This window comes from Ochlerotatus camptorhynchus, unplaced genomic scaffold, assembly GCF_037179485.1.
Source record: "Ochlerotatus camptorhynchus isolate MF236.1 unplaced genomic scaffold, CSIRO-AGI_Acam_v1.1 ptg000085l, whole genome shotgun sequence".
Taxonomy (NCBI): Eukaryota; Metazoa; Arthropoda; class Insecta; order Diptera; family Culicidae; genus Ochlerotatus; species Ochlerotatus camptorhynchus.
Genome location: NW_027040575.1, coordinates 766797 through 780061, shown reverse-complemented (window position 1 = coordinate 780061; position 13265 = coordinate 766797).

Sequence of the window (13265 nt, the reverse complement as noted above, 5' to 3'; positions counted from 1 at the left end):
CCCAGGAATCATCAAAAATATTTTCCCGAGAGAAAATATTCAGAAAATCCCGAGCAACCTGATTCTCAATAGGACTAGTAAGACCCAAACTGAAATTATGGGAACTCTCGAATTGCTTAGCAAGTTTCTGAGCTTTTTCCAAATTTGTGATCAAAATTTTACCACCTTCTTTAAGCGCTGGAATAGGCTTTTGAGGTTTTTTCAAAATTTTTGTGAGTTTCCAAAAGGGTTTGGAACTCGGGTCTAATTTAGAAATATTATTTTCAAAAGTTTTGTTCCTCAGGGCAGAGAATCGCTTTTTAATTTGTTTTTGCAAATCCCGCCAGATAACTTTCATGGCAGGATCGCGTGTTCTTTGATATTGTCTCCTACGGACATTTTTAAGACGGATCAAGAGCTGAAGATCATCGTCTATTATAATTGAATCGAATTTAACCTCGCATTTTGGTACTGAGGCAGCTCTTGCTTCAACTATAGAAGTAGTCAGAGATTCAAGAGCATAATTAATTTCATCTTTGGTTTGCAAAGGAATGTTTGGATCGAAGTTATATTCCATAAATGTTCGATACTGCTCCCAATCAGCTCTATGGTAATTGAAAGTAGAGCTGTTGGGATTACAAATTATTTCTTGGGATATTTCAAAAGTTACTGGAAGGTGATCAGAACCGAAGTCAGCATGGGTAACCAATTGGCTACAAAGTTGACATGAATCAGTTAAGACCAAATCAATAGTGGAGGGATTTCTTGCAGAAGAAAAGCATGTTGGGCTGTTTGGATATTGAATAGTGTAATAACCTGCAGAACAATCATCAAACAGAATATTACCATTGGAATTGCTTTGAGCATTATTCCATGAGCGGTGTTTTGCATTAAAATCACCAATAATGAAGAATTTAGACCTATGACGGGTAAGTTTCTGGAGGTCACCCTTGAGAAAATTCTTTTGCTGGCCTACGCATTGGAATGGCAAATAGGCAGCTATAAACGTAAGTTGTCCAAATTTTGTTTCAACAGAAACTCCCAAAGTTTCAAAAACTTTGGTTTCAAATGAAGAAAGAATTTTATGCTTGATTCGTCTATGAATAATGATGGCAACGCCACCACAGGGTCCATCAAGACGATCATTTCTATAAATCAAGTAATTTGCGTCCTTCTTAACCTTATGGGCAGGTTTAAGGAACGTTTCAGTTATAACGGCAATATGCACGTTATGAACTCTTAAAAAGTTAAATAGCTCGTCTTCATTATCTTTAAGAGATCGAGCATTCCAATTTACAATATTTAATGCTTTAAAATCCATTACTGAATTTTAAAGTCATGACAATATTATTTGCAAATTTTACTCCAGTTTGAATAGCATCAAACATGGAGTTAGATTTAAGCATATCAGAAATCATGTCAATTAATGAATTCTGTAAAAATTCCATTTTGGGGGCAGTAATGCTTCCTAAGTCAAAATTGTCAAAATTTCCATTAGAACGTTGGTTAGTATTTTGATTTCTACCCGCTGCAATAGCAGCATAGGTAGCTCCATTAACTCGCTGAACATTGTTAGCAGCGAGGGGAGTAGGTACAGATGAAACATTTGAAGCAGGGGAGATATTTGTACCTACGGGTACAAATGTAGAATTTGTTCCTCGCTGACCGTTGTTAACAGCAGAGGAATTTGTACCTGGTCGGAAACGTGGAGCGTTTCCTACCTGACGGTTAGAACGAGATTGTAGGATCGCTTTGCGAGTCTTACATTCCCAAAAATTGGATTTGTGGTTTTCACCACAATTTGAACATTTAAATTTCTTAGGATCTTCCTTCACAGGACAGTCGTCCTTTGCGTGAGAGGAATCACCACAATTCATGCATTTAGCTGGCATGTAGCAATTTTTAGTTCCGTGACCCCATCCCTGGCACTTACGGCACTGGGTGAGGTTTTGGAAATTTCCTCCAGTCTTCCTGAAGTGTTCCCACTTCACTCGGACATGGAGCATAAGGCTAGCTTTTTCTAAGGCCTTAAGGTTGTTTAGTTCACTAGACTTGAAGTGAACTAAATAAAAATCATTAGAAATCCCGTTGCGCGAATCGCCAGGACGGGATTTCATTTTCATTTTGATTACTTGGAGTGGCACAACTCCAAGTAATTTTGCCAGTTCATCTTTGATCTGATCCAGGGATTCACCACTGGGCAGTCCTTTCATGACAACCTTGAACACACGTTCAGTTTTGGTGTCGTAAGTAAAAAAATTGTGCTTCTTCTCAGTAAGATACTTGAGAAGACATTTAAATCCGTCCAAGGTTTCAGCCAATACACGGCATTCACCCCGACGTCCAATTTGTAGTGAAAACTTAACTTTCACGAAATTCAAAAGTTCCATGCGAAGAGCATGGAAATCGGTAGTGGTTATCACAATAGGGGGAATCTTTTCCTTCTTGGCATTAAGCCGGGAAAGTTTACTAGAATTTTTCTTGGATGATGGATCATTCTCATCATCCGTGAGCAAATCAAATTGATTACTCAAATTAATTTCATCAGAAGGGGGGTCAAGAGTTTGCCCCTTTCTTTTGCGTTTAGGCGCCATGGCGGCAGTAAATTTTTATCCAAATCGACTTCCAAGCAGATTACTATAAGAATCTGAAGGATCGAAGAGGAATTTTCCAAATCGATATCCAAGAAGGATTACCTCGGGTAGGGTCCAAACAAGGATCGAAGAGGAATAAGAGTTGAACAAGGTAGAAAATTTTTTTTTTTTTTTACAGGTTGAGCACTGAAAAGTGCTGTTTAAATTTGTTGCAGCTTTAGGTAGTAGTAACACTTCCTTCAGCAAAAAGCAAATAGATCCGCACGGCAAGAGAGCACGATGCGGACTGTCATCCTTTGACACTATTGTGCGTATTCTTCGGTTATGTTTATCTCAATTGCAAAAGATCAATTATAGTTTTTTTAACTCATCATTTATGGGAATTTATTTATTTATTTATTTATTTTATTTGATTCTAGGTATAATATAATACGTTCATATATGTTTACATGTTTTTTTAGAGCCTTATTTTTAATCATTCTATAGATACTATCTAAACTCAGAACCTCGCTAGTCGAAAATAGTTTCGCACAAATTTTATTATCTTAAATTGGAATGTAGCAGTGATATTTGTATGTATCTGGAATTGATTTTGTTTGCTTATAAATTTCATCCCATTCTGCAGCGCCTTTTTCATATTCTACTAGTGAAACATTACAAAATTATTCATTTGAAAGACACAGATCTCAAATGTGCCAATTGCGGGCAGCACATAGAGCAACCAGCAAGACATGCCCGAAGAGAGCGGAATTCCATGCTATCCACACAAAAAGCCTCAAAGCAGAATCAACTTGTCCGCAAAACAGTGCCAGAAAACAACGGGCAAACCTTTCCAGCCATCCCCTAACGGCGCCAAATTCCGGTGTTTCCGCCATTTCCACTCCACAACCTTTTTACTGCTGCTGCATCGGTTTCGCCAACAGCTGGGGTGCCAAACACTCCGGAAAACTCAATTCCTCAGTCATATGTGGCAACCTCTGCATCCCGAAGTACCTCTCCATGTCGTTACAGCATGAAGGTGCTCCCCCAACGATTGAGAACGCAGACCCTCTTAACTTGTTACATTCGTGACCGAAGTCATCATGATCCAGCGTACCTGTAGGACCCGAACCGAACAGCTTCATGCTGCCGTATCCCTCATCAATAAGCATGGATATTGAAGCCATCAAAATTGCCAATTAGACCCCTTGATCGCTTAAGATCAAGAGCATCGAGTTTGTTGAATTCCTCAATGAACAAAACAGCGCTAACGTCATCACACCGAAACACCTCTGAAGCCCAAGATTGACGTCTTTCTTCCCGATTTCCAGCTTGTGAGGCTGGATCGAACCAGCTCCGGGTGAGGAGGAGTGGCCATCGCTCTAAGGAAGAACATCTACAGTTGACTGCTGCCGAACTTCCAGCTGAAGACGATCGAAGCCGTAGAGGTGGAAGTTTGTACACCATCATTGCGGCTTACTGCCCTAAACAAGTCAACATCAGGGACAGGTCGGCAGCAGACTTGCGAAGAAATATTTTCAAGCTAACACGACGGTGGGAAAACTTCATCATCGCTGGTGAGTTCAACGCCAAACATTAAGCTTAGCGCAATCAAATTGGCACCATCCAGTACAATGACCTGCAGTACAACATTTTGAGTCCGGACACTCCCACCCGGTTTAGTAGGTCCGGTGCGAGTGGGCCCAATTATTTTACTTGATTCCATTGGTTGGTTCTAAACGCGTGTGGACAGAAGGTTGAATGGAGAAAACGTCGAATGAACAAAAGTTCGAATGAACAAAAGGTCGAATGAAATGGCCCATTGGATGATTTGGTATAAACGGTTGTAATTGGTCTTCTGGTTAGGCAGACCAGTACGCTGGTACTGCCTACAAATGGTGTTTTCTAATGATGTCTTTAGTGGGCCTGTCAAAGTTCAGAGTATTACTCCTGGATGAATACTGGCATTAGGGGCGACCCCGGCGTAGTGGTTAGAATCCATACCTCTCATGCCAAAGTCACGAGTTCAAACCTCACCCCCAGACAAGTCACGAATGACCCAAGAACGTTAAAATGACTATAATAATAAAAAAAAAATTATAATACTGGCACATGTTCAAACTGCGTGGTGATAGTTGCGTCGGGAACCTTCGAATCGGTTCTCGGAGCAACTCACTTCGGCCAAGTAGCTTCACGTTATGGAAGACGTTTGAGAGTTTGCTAATTATGTTATAACTTTTCTAGTACTGGAACAGTTCCGGTCTAACCATCATACTTAAGCTAAGAACAGAATAGCCAGTTCCCACAAACCTGCTAAGTAGTGGCTTGTAATCTAACAGTTGTCTGCATACAGTGTTCACTCGGCTGTCGACAGAAGCAGGCCACTCTCAATGTATGGTCCTCCTCATTGTTCTTCATCAGCAGTTCTTTCGGTCGATACGTCTTTGGAAAGCAACCGTTTCGTGATGAGTGTGTCAGTGCTGACCACGATTTGCGTCCATAGCTGCCATGGAAGCACCCTGGGAGGGGGTGGGGGAGAGGTTGACGATACTGCCATACAATGAAACCACTGAAAGCGGATCCATCAGAACGGCTTATTGGATAGCGAAAGGTAAAGAGTTTATCGTATTGTACCTTTTAAGTAACGGGTGTTCAATAAAAAATGAAAATTTTGTCAGTCATATGGCCAGAAAAAAAAATTTCAACGAATTCAATATTTTTTATTAAACACATTATGTTTATTCTACAAAAACAAAAAAGTCAATGAATATTGAAGAAGGGGCCCTGGTCAGCCGTACGACGCAAATTAGTCGTGATGCTCTCACAAGAGCGCAGGACGGCACTGAAATCATTCTCATTTTTTATTGAACACCCGTTATAGTTTTAAGTTATGTTGCAGTAAACAAAAATCCTCGGCTCTGCAAAGTTAATTCGATTGAGCCTTATCAAATAAACTAATAATAAACAGTTGTCTACATACAGTCAAAATATCTGTGAATTTCTGTGTACAGTCGAAATGTACAGATTATCTGTGACAATGTGATCATGATCTATTGACAACTTCAAGATGTCCGTATAGACAAATTGGACTGTTTCTGAAACTGTTCTGCAGAATTTGCCTGTCGACTTCTATGCTTGACCATCGTGCAGTTTAGTTCAGTGTGTTTCTTTGTTGCCCGGTAGGACCTCTACCACGCTGATCTATTTCTATGTTGCTGTGATGAGCAACGTCTTTATGTGGTGTAAAAGAACAAAACCGAAAACACGTTTGATCACACCGTGTTTGAGCTTGGAATTTGACTGAGCGGAGTGAATGATATGGAAGAAAAGTAAATCATATCTAGTTATTGTGTGGTTGGAATCACTGGAGGAGGATGTGCGCGGAATGATGGTCATGCCAAATTCAGAATGTATATGTTGGACGAGTTCAAGTTCTTTTTATGTCATTGCTGAATCAAGTGCAATTTGAATGCATAATGTATAAATTCGCACCTTTGGACAACGATCATAGTTGGATTTGATGAGTTTGTTCTAGTTGAAGAACGTTCTTATACATTTGCTATCGTTGTTCTTGATTTCTTGATTTTGTGAGTTTTGACGTAGGACTACGTCTTTGATTTCTATATGGGGGTACACTTTGTGAAAACTGACAATGGAGCATGTAACAAATTATGAAAGATTTTGAACGTTAATAACTCAGCTGCCCCTGAACCAATTTCAATAATTTTATCACCAATCGATCAGGGCTACGCTTACGCATCGATATCAATGCTTTTGATTGTTTATGTTCAACAAGAAACTATTGAAAAAGTAGTAAATGTAAAGCATTGTTCAAAAGCGTCGAAATAATTAACAAATCCACCAATTACACGTACCACCACGTACATGTATATGCTGCTTCCCCAGCACAGTCGTCAGAGAGTAGTAAGTAGACGAAACATGTCGATATAGCATTACGACGAGGTTCGGTAGTTCAGTGGTTACTGTTTCGGCCCCCTCCTCCTTGCAATTTTTCACTTTGCCTTATTCTATCCCCACTAGATTTAAATAAAGAACAAATTCTGCTTTAACCGATCGCATCACTTACCACAGTGAATCCTCATCTAAAAATAACCTACCTCACTTACACTACTATCCTTCCCGAGATAGCCGTGGAGATGTAGAGGTATTCTCGGTCTCTAGTAACAACCGGACGTCGAACTAATCATCCTTCCCTCCCCAAAAGACCGGGAGGACGTGGCCGTCGCTGTGAACTGATCTATAGATTGAATTAATGTGCTTGTACATTGAAGATGGAAAGCTTATCCCATGCACCCATCTATGTAGTTCTCTGTGCAAGTGCATTAGTTGTGATCATTCACGGAGGAGCAACTACGAAGTGCACGGTCAGATAACGTTAACTCGACGGCAAACACATTCATTGATACGTTTATTGTTGTGGATGATAGAAGAGCATAGCAGAAATAGTGCGAAGTAGGAAGCTATGGTCATCACAAAAGAGGAAATCAAAAAAGCGAATTGACTTTCACCCTTCTGCTTCTAAGCCCCTTACAGTCATCGTCATAGCACTAGCTCCAAGTAAATTCGTACCATCCAAACAATCAATCGGCCCTTTTCAGGGCCACAAATCGATTTCCAACGTGAAAGAGGTTTTGATGATTTATTGAACTTTTAAATGTTCGAAAACAGCGTTAGTAAAGTTCGCGATAAGAAATCAGTTGATTTGCCTTATGAAAAAAATGTTGACAAAAAGAATAAGAGGTTGTATCCATGACACGACCGTTCGATTTTGACGTAAGACGTCTGCGATTTCTATATGGGGGCACACATTGTGAAAACCGAAATGGAACATGAATTAATTGTGACACGCTTGGCATGGATGGCGAACAGACCAACCAGATAGGCCTCGCTAAATTCCTGTAGGGCCATTAACGGCCGAGCTCAGGAAGCGCTTTCTGTCTTGAAGTCCTGGGCGATTTCATGGACCAGACGCTTGAAAGGCAACTTGCAGTCAGCAGCTCGGTCGATTTCTGGTAACGACGGATTTCACGCAGAGCGACAGTACCTGGCTGGTAACGATGAGATTTCTTCACTCCTCCATCTGTTTGAGAGGAGCCTTTCCTCCGGTGGACTTACGAGCGGTCTGCTTGGTGCGGCCATTTTACGATGTGGATACGTTGAACGCAATCTGTTCGCAAAATCGCCTTCCCTTCCAGAAACTGCCGAATGCACGTTTTACAATGTTTCGATCCATAGATGTAATCACTGCCTTAAATTTAGTTTTTAGCAACTTCAGTGTGATGTGAGGGGTTCTATTGGTATCCCGGTCCACGCAGCCCCAATCAAAATAATCCAAAGGATTGATATTGGGACTGGTTTTAAATATGCATTGGAACGGTACTTATATTTCGTCCGGCTAAGTCATTTTATAACTTTCTCACTTTTTATATAATACACTGTTTTTTACGACACATTTACTGACCGAATTATCTCTTGTACGCTTACTCCGGTGTGCAACAAAGCGACAACGGCTGACCGATTGCTCTCTTGTTTCGACAGCTTTACGTTTACTAAACACTGTTTGTTTACATCTGATGCCTAACAGCATAAGCTATCCAGTGCTACCAAATATATCTAAATCATGAGAAATTACTATTTGAAATATAATGCAAAAATTCGTCACGCACCCTGTATATTTTTTAAGTGGTGAACTTAGTAGAACGATTGATTTTAAGCTTATGAAAAATTGAGGGCGGCTAATTTCAGATCATTAGTATGAGATCCTTTCCAGTCACTTGTTTAAATTTAATTCAATCTTTACCAAATAACGTATCGAAAACTAAATTGAGGAGCTCGGCTAGCTAGATGGCTGGCACTTTTGCTTACTTAATAGAAGAGCGTCTGTCGTCTTCTGTGAGGTTACCACCGGGACCGAAATCTAGTAACAGCAAGCTGAACGGGAATTTTTTTTTTTTTTTTTTTTAATACTTTATTATAGAGATTTTTAGCCATAGGCTAGTTCATCTCTTAGCTGAACGGGAACTTGATCGTAGCTTTTTAATAAGGATAGAACTCGGTGGCCTAGTGGCGACCGATTTTGCTTATTGAGCAGAAAATTATGGATTCAATCTCAAGCTACTTCACATTATAGAGTTTTTGTGTGAATCGGACTTTTATTTTTAAAATAAGATATAGAGGAAATGGCTCTAATGTTGGCCTATGGATCTAAGATTGGGCCCATCGCTAAAAATCTGCTATTTATAATTTTTTAGGTTCTAGATGAACCTAATGACGCAAGATGGTACTTTTCGATATTTTTGGTCGCTATTGAAAATTTAGTAGATTGCTGAATTTATGTATGGGCTCAAATTAGGGGCATATAGGCCGACATTACATTAATTTCCCCTATGCAGCAAAACATAAATTTTATTATTACATGCAAGAGGATGCACTTCAATCATGTTGGAAATGTCATGTAATTTTTATGGCCACAATAATAAACAAATGCAGTAAAATCAGTGTCATGTAATGTCAGTTCATGCACTGTATCAATGATAATTTTGTCCTTTTTGGCAAGTATATTACACCATATTTTCGACACGATTGAAGTGCATCCATTTTTATGATAAATTTGTTTTGTGTAGCGTATTGCTATTAGGTTGGAGGAACGAGTAGGTTAAATAAGTAAAATTCGAGTTTTAGGAAAGACCTGTTGATCGAAAATCTATAAAAAAAATCATTCTCAAGAGTAGTTTTTTATCATAGTAACAGAAAGTTGAACAGGAACTCGATCGCTTTTTTGTGAAATAAAGAGCTCGGTTGTGATGTGACTATCAATTTTGCTGATAAATGCCGTAATAAAACTTTTTTTCTTGTTTGCCCCAGCCAGAGATATTAACATTTGAAAAGGGCATATTTTTAGTAGAAAACGTCAATTCTTGATTGGCGAAAGATATCGACAAGCTCTGTGCAGCAAACATTTGCGTATTCTAAAGGATTAAAAGTTATTTAAAGATATCTTTGACGAGAAATTTTAAATAAGTAAACTAGAGCAAAACAACTGTTTCTTAGAGACACCCTTACTCAATGCAAGAAAATAACTCTTAATCGGTCAATGATAGTAAGAACCATCCTAGAATTCATTGTCATGAAAATAAGGGCCTAACTATAAGGAACAGCTTTGTAGAAGAGACTTTTTGTCTAAAGTTTCACACACATCCTTCCATCTAAATCTGCATTCTGGACCACTGTGCACTGGATTATTTTTTTCGCTGCATTTTAATTTCGTTTGAGTCTAAGATTTCGTAAACAATTTCAAATATCATTCTTTTGCTATTTTTCTTCGTGTTAATTACCTATTCAGCATGATGGTGTTCTTCCTTTTGACATCCGGCATGCTTTTTTTCCTTGATTTGTTTTTCGTCGATCTTGTTTTCCATGCTGAGCACCGACGCCAGGGAGGCAGCTCCCACACCTGGACCCTACCAAGCGACTCATCAACTCATGAACCGGGGACCAACGGCTTTATTTTCCTTACGAAGGAAGGCGTGATCAGAGATGTTAAGCCTCAGAACATTCCGGTGGCGCCGACTGGGATTGAACCCAGGCCAGCTGGGGTGAGAGATAATCACGCTTATCACTACACTACCGGCGCCTCTATTCAACATGATTATCAAAATCTTTTTGTCCGTTAAATACAGTTTGTTTATCCCGAATAAATGAGAAAACCTTATACTAGGGCACTTAGAAAATGAACTCTGTGAGAATTCTGGGATTATTCTAAGAAGATATTCTAAGAGATTTGAAAATTCAAAAGAAATCTTTGGAAGGGTTCAAAGGAAATACATCCAGGATGTGGTATATAAACCAGTTTTTTTTATATAATGCGTCTATTTTTCCAGACTAATTTGCTGTAGCTTTGCAGAGCCGAAAACCAGGTTTAATAGACTCAGGATTCTGAAAAAAAAACTTGAAACTTGAGCCTTTCAGTCTAATGACATTGATCCTGTTGATATCTGGCCTTATATTCCATCATCAAATTGTTCAAAAAATTCCCACACTCCCTATTTCAAAACCTGGCTATACCGTTGAACCACCTTAATAATCTTTTTCATGAAAATAAGGACGATTTAATTTCAAATAGCTTTTAGGAAGACACCTATCGCTTTAAAGGTAATTGCTGCTATTTTATTCCCACTAAACTACACTACAGGGGAACATTTTCGAATTTACTCAACCTACCTCAGAAACTCTTCAAACCAAATTTACCTCACCTTCGTTTTCTTAACAATTCAACTTCTGGTAGCCCTATTGATGCATCTTTGCTGGGTTGGTTGATGATCGTGCAACAGGTCCTAACTGCATGCTGGCTGCGCGTCGCTTTAAGGTTTTGTTTTTACTTTTGTTGCTTCCCCCGGTGATTATATAATTTGGGTTAATTTATATCTTTTAACCAAAAAATTTATTGATTTTCCGTTTCTGCCTTCAATGGAAACGATTTGACGAGCTTAGGATCTGCTATTTTGTAAACATTCCGATCCAATTTCGAGAACGTTAATTCATGTGATTCGTTAGAGAGAATAAATCTTGTGATGCTGTGATTCACGCTATGGGCATGTAAACCCCATGCATCCAAATCAATACGGCTTTTAAATAACGTCTCTATTTCGCTACCATTATTAAACCAGCAGAAAAACTTCATCAATTGGGATTGAAATATAAGCCGCTCATGGTACTAAAAATCGTCCGCCTCGATCGAGCCAATCCCCGAAAGCAATGCATTTTTGTTATGGAAATAAAAAAAATAATACTGGGAAATTGTACGACACTTTGAATGTAAATATTTCTTTATGCAACTCGTTTTGCCTGTATTTTGCCACTTGGTATTACAATGGTTTTCGTGATGGTAAATATCACTTCGGATTTAACATTTCCATAAGGGTGTTCTCGACCCAAACACACATAAAACAGCCATAAGTAAACGAACAGACAGAAGCAGCCACCGAGTGCAATGCAGCGAGCACCATGCAGAGTGGGAGTGATTCAAGAAAAACAAAATCTGACATCGTCGTGAGTAGTTTAGGGTAGAAGTTTTGTTGTTGTTCACTCCAATGGCAGTAGTATTTACTCTCTACCTGTGGTACTTGACACTTGAGGAGCGTCATGGTAAAAACTTGTTTGGCAGTAACATGTAGTACATATAAGCGAAACATTTTCAATTGCATGCATATTAAATTATCTTGAACATTTAACAGAAAAGTTTAACCGATCATCTCCGTCCGTTCCCAAAATCACCCGCCAATGACATTAAACCACTTTCCGAAGAGCGCATTCATGTCGACCAATCGCTTCAAGTGACCGCATTCAAATCTGCTTAGCCTCCTCGCCAGATATTTCTAATTCAATTGCCACTAATATCGACCTTAGCCTGTCGGATTCAAATGTACCTCAAAAGCGAAATAAGCAGTCTCACATTTAACTTAGAGCTCAACCGAAACGAATGGCTTTGCCAAGATTTGGCAACTTTTGGACTATAGAGCCTGCAACTATGGACCATTATTTTTCTCACCTCCACCGTCCGGCGAGCTGCTGCGGTCCGAATGCTTTATTGTGTGATGAATGTGTCGGCGGCGCATGTTTCAAATTTAATTAATGGATCTGTTTAACGAAAGGCTATGGATATGATACGCATTGTCTAAGTGTCAATAAGAGCGCAACATTCGAAAGGAGCAAGACAGAAGGTACGAATCATTCGGGTGTCCTTGTGGTTATTGGCATGTCATGCCATTTCAGCGGCCACGGTGGCGGTGAAGAATTTGGATTTTGACCGTGTTGTCGTTTTTGTTTATGGCAGGCATAGCTCGGCGGTCCAACAACGGTGTGAAGAGTTGTCCCGCGGAGCACGGTTTTTCGGGTGATTGATATATATCTGTACCGGCATAATGTACACACGAGGCGTAGAGGCGGCAGTCGAAACACAAGCCCTAGACTCTATCATTTGATCTCCATTTCGGTCGTACATGTCTCATAGCTGCTATATGGCAGTCAGTGGTGGTGTTTTGCTTTGGTTGCTGACTTCTCGAACTGACCTTTGCTATTCATCTGTTTCCGTCAATCAGATGCCGAATGAGCGAATGGGTTCATTTGAATGTTTCCAAAACAAATTCCCCTCGGGTGGAAATCACGATGCATTCAATCCGTTTGGAATGTCTGGAACTGATGCGGAACCAAAGACTTCGAGACGTGATATTCAAAAGGCATGTCAGAGAACAATTAATAGCTTTGAACTGATCGATGCGAGCTGCAAATTATATCCTATGAACGGATGTATTACAAAATATTAGCAGATAATTGGATATGATGTGATCTGTTTCAGAATTTGCAAAAAGTAATATTTTCTGCTAACCTAAAAGACACCTTAACTTCTATCAGAGAACAATTAAAAATTACCTATACAAATTGTAGCTTTCAATCTCGATCCTCCATACAAATTAAAAATAAAACCTTATCAATCCACCTACCGGTGAGCCGGCACCGGTGATAAGCGTTACTGCTTTCTCACCCCAATGTCTTCCTTCGGAAGGGAAGTAAAGCCGCTGGTCCCGGTCCATGTGTGATTTGAATGGGTGCGATATCCTACGCAGATCTGGCAGCTGTCTTCCTGCATATTCGATTGCCGTCAATGGATGGCAATCGATGTCCGTCGGTGATTGG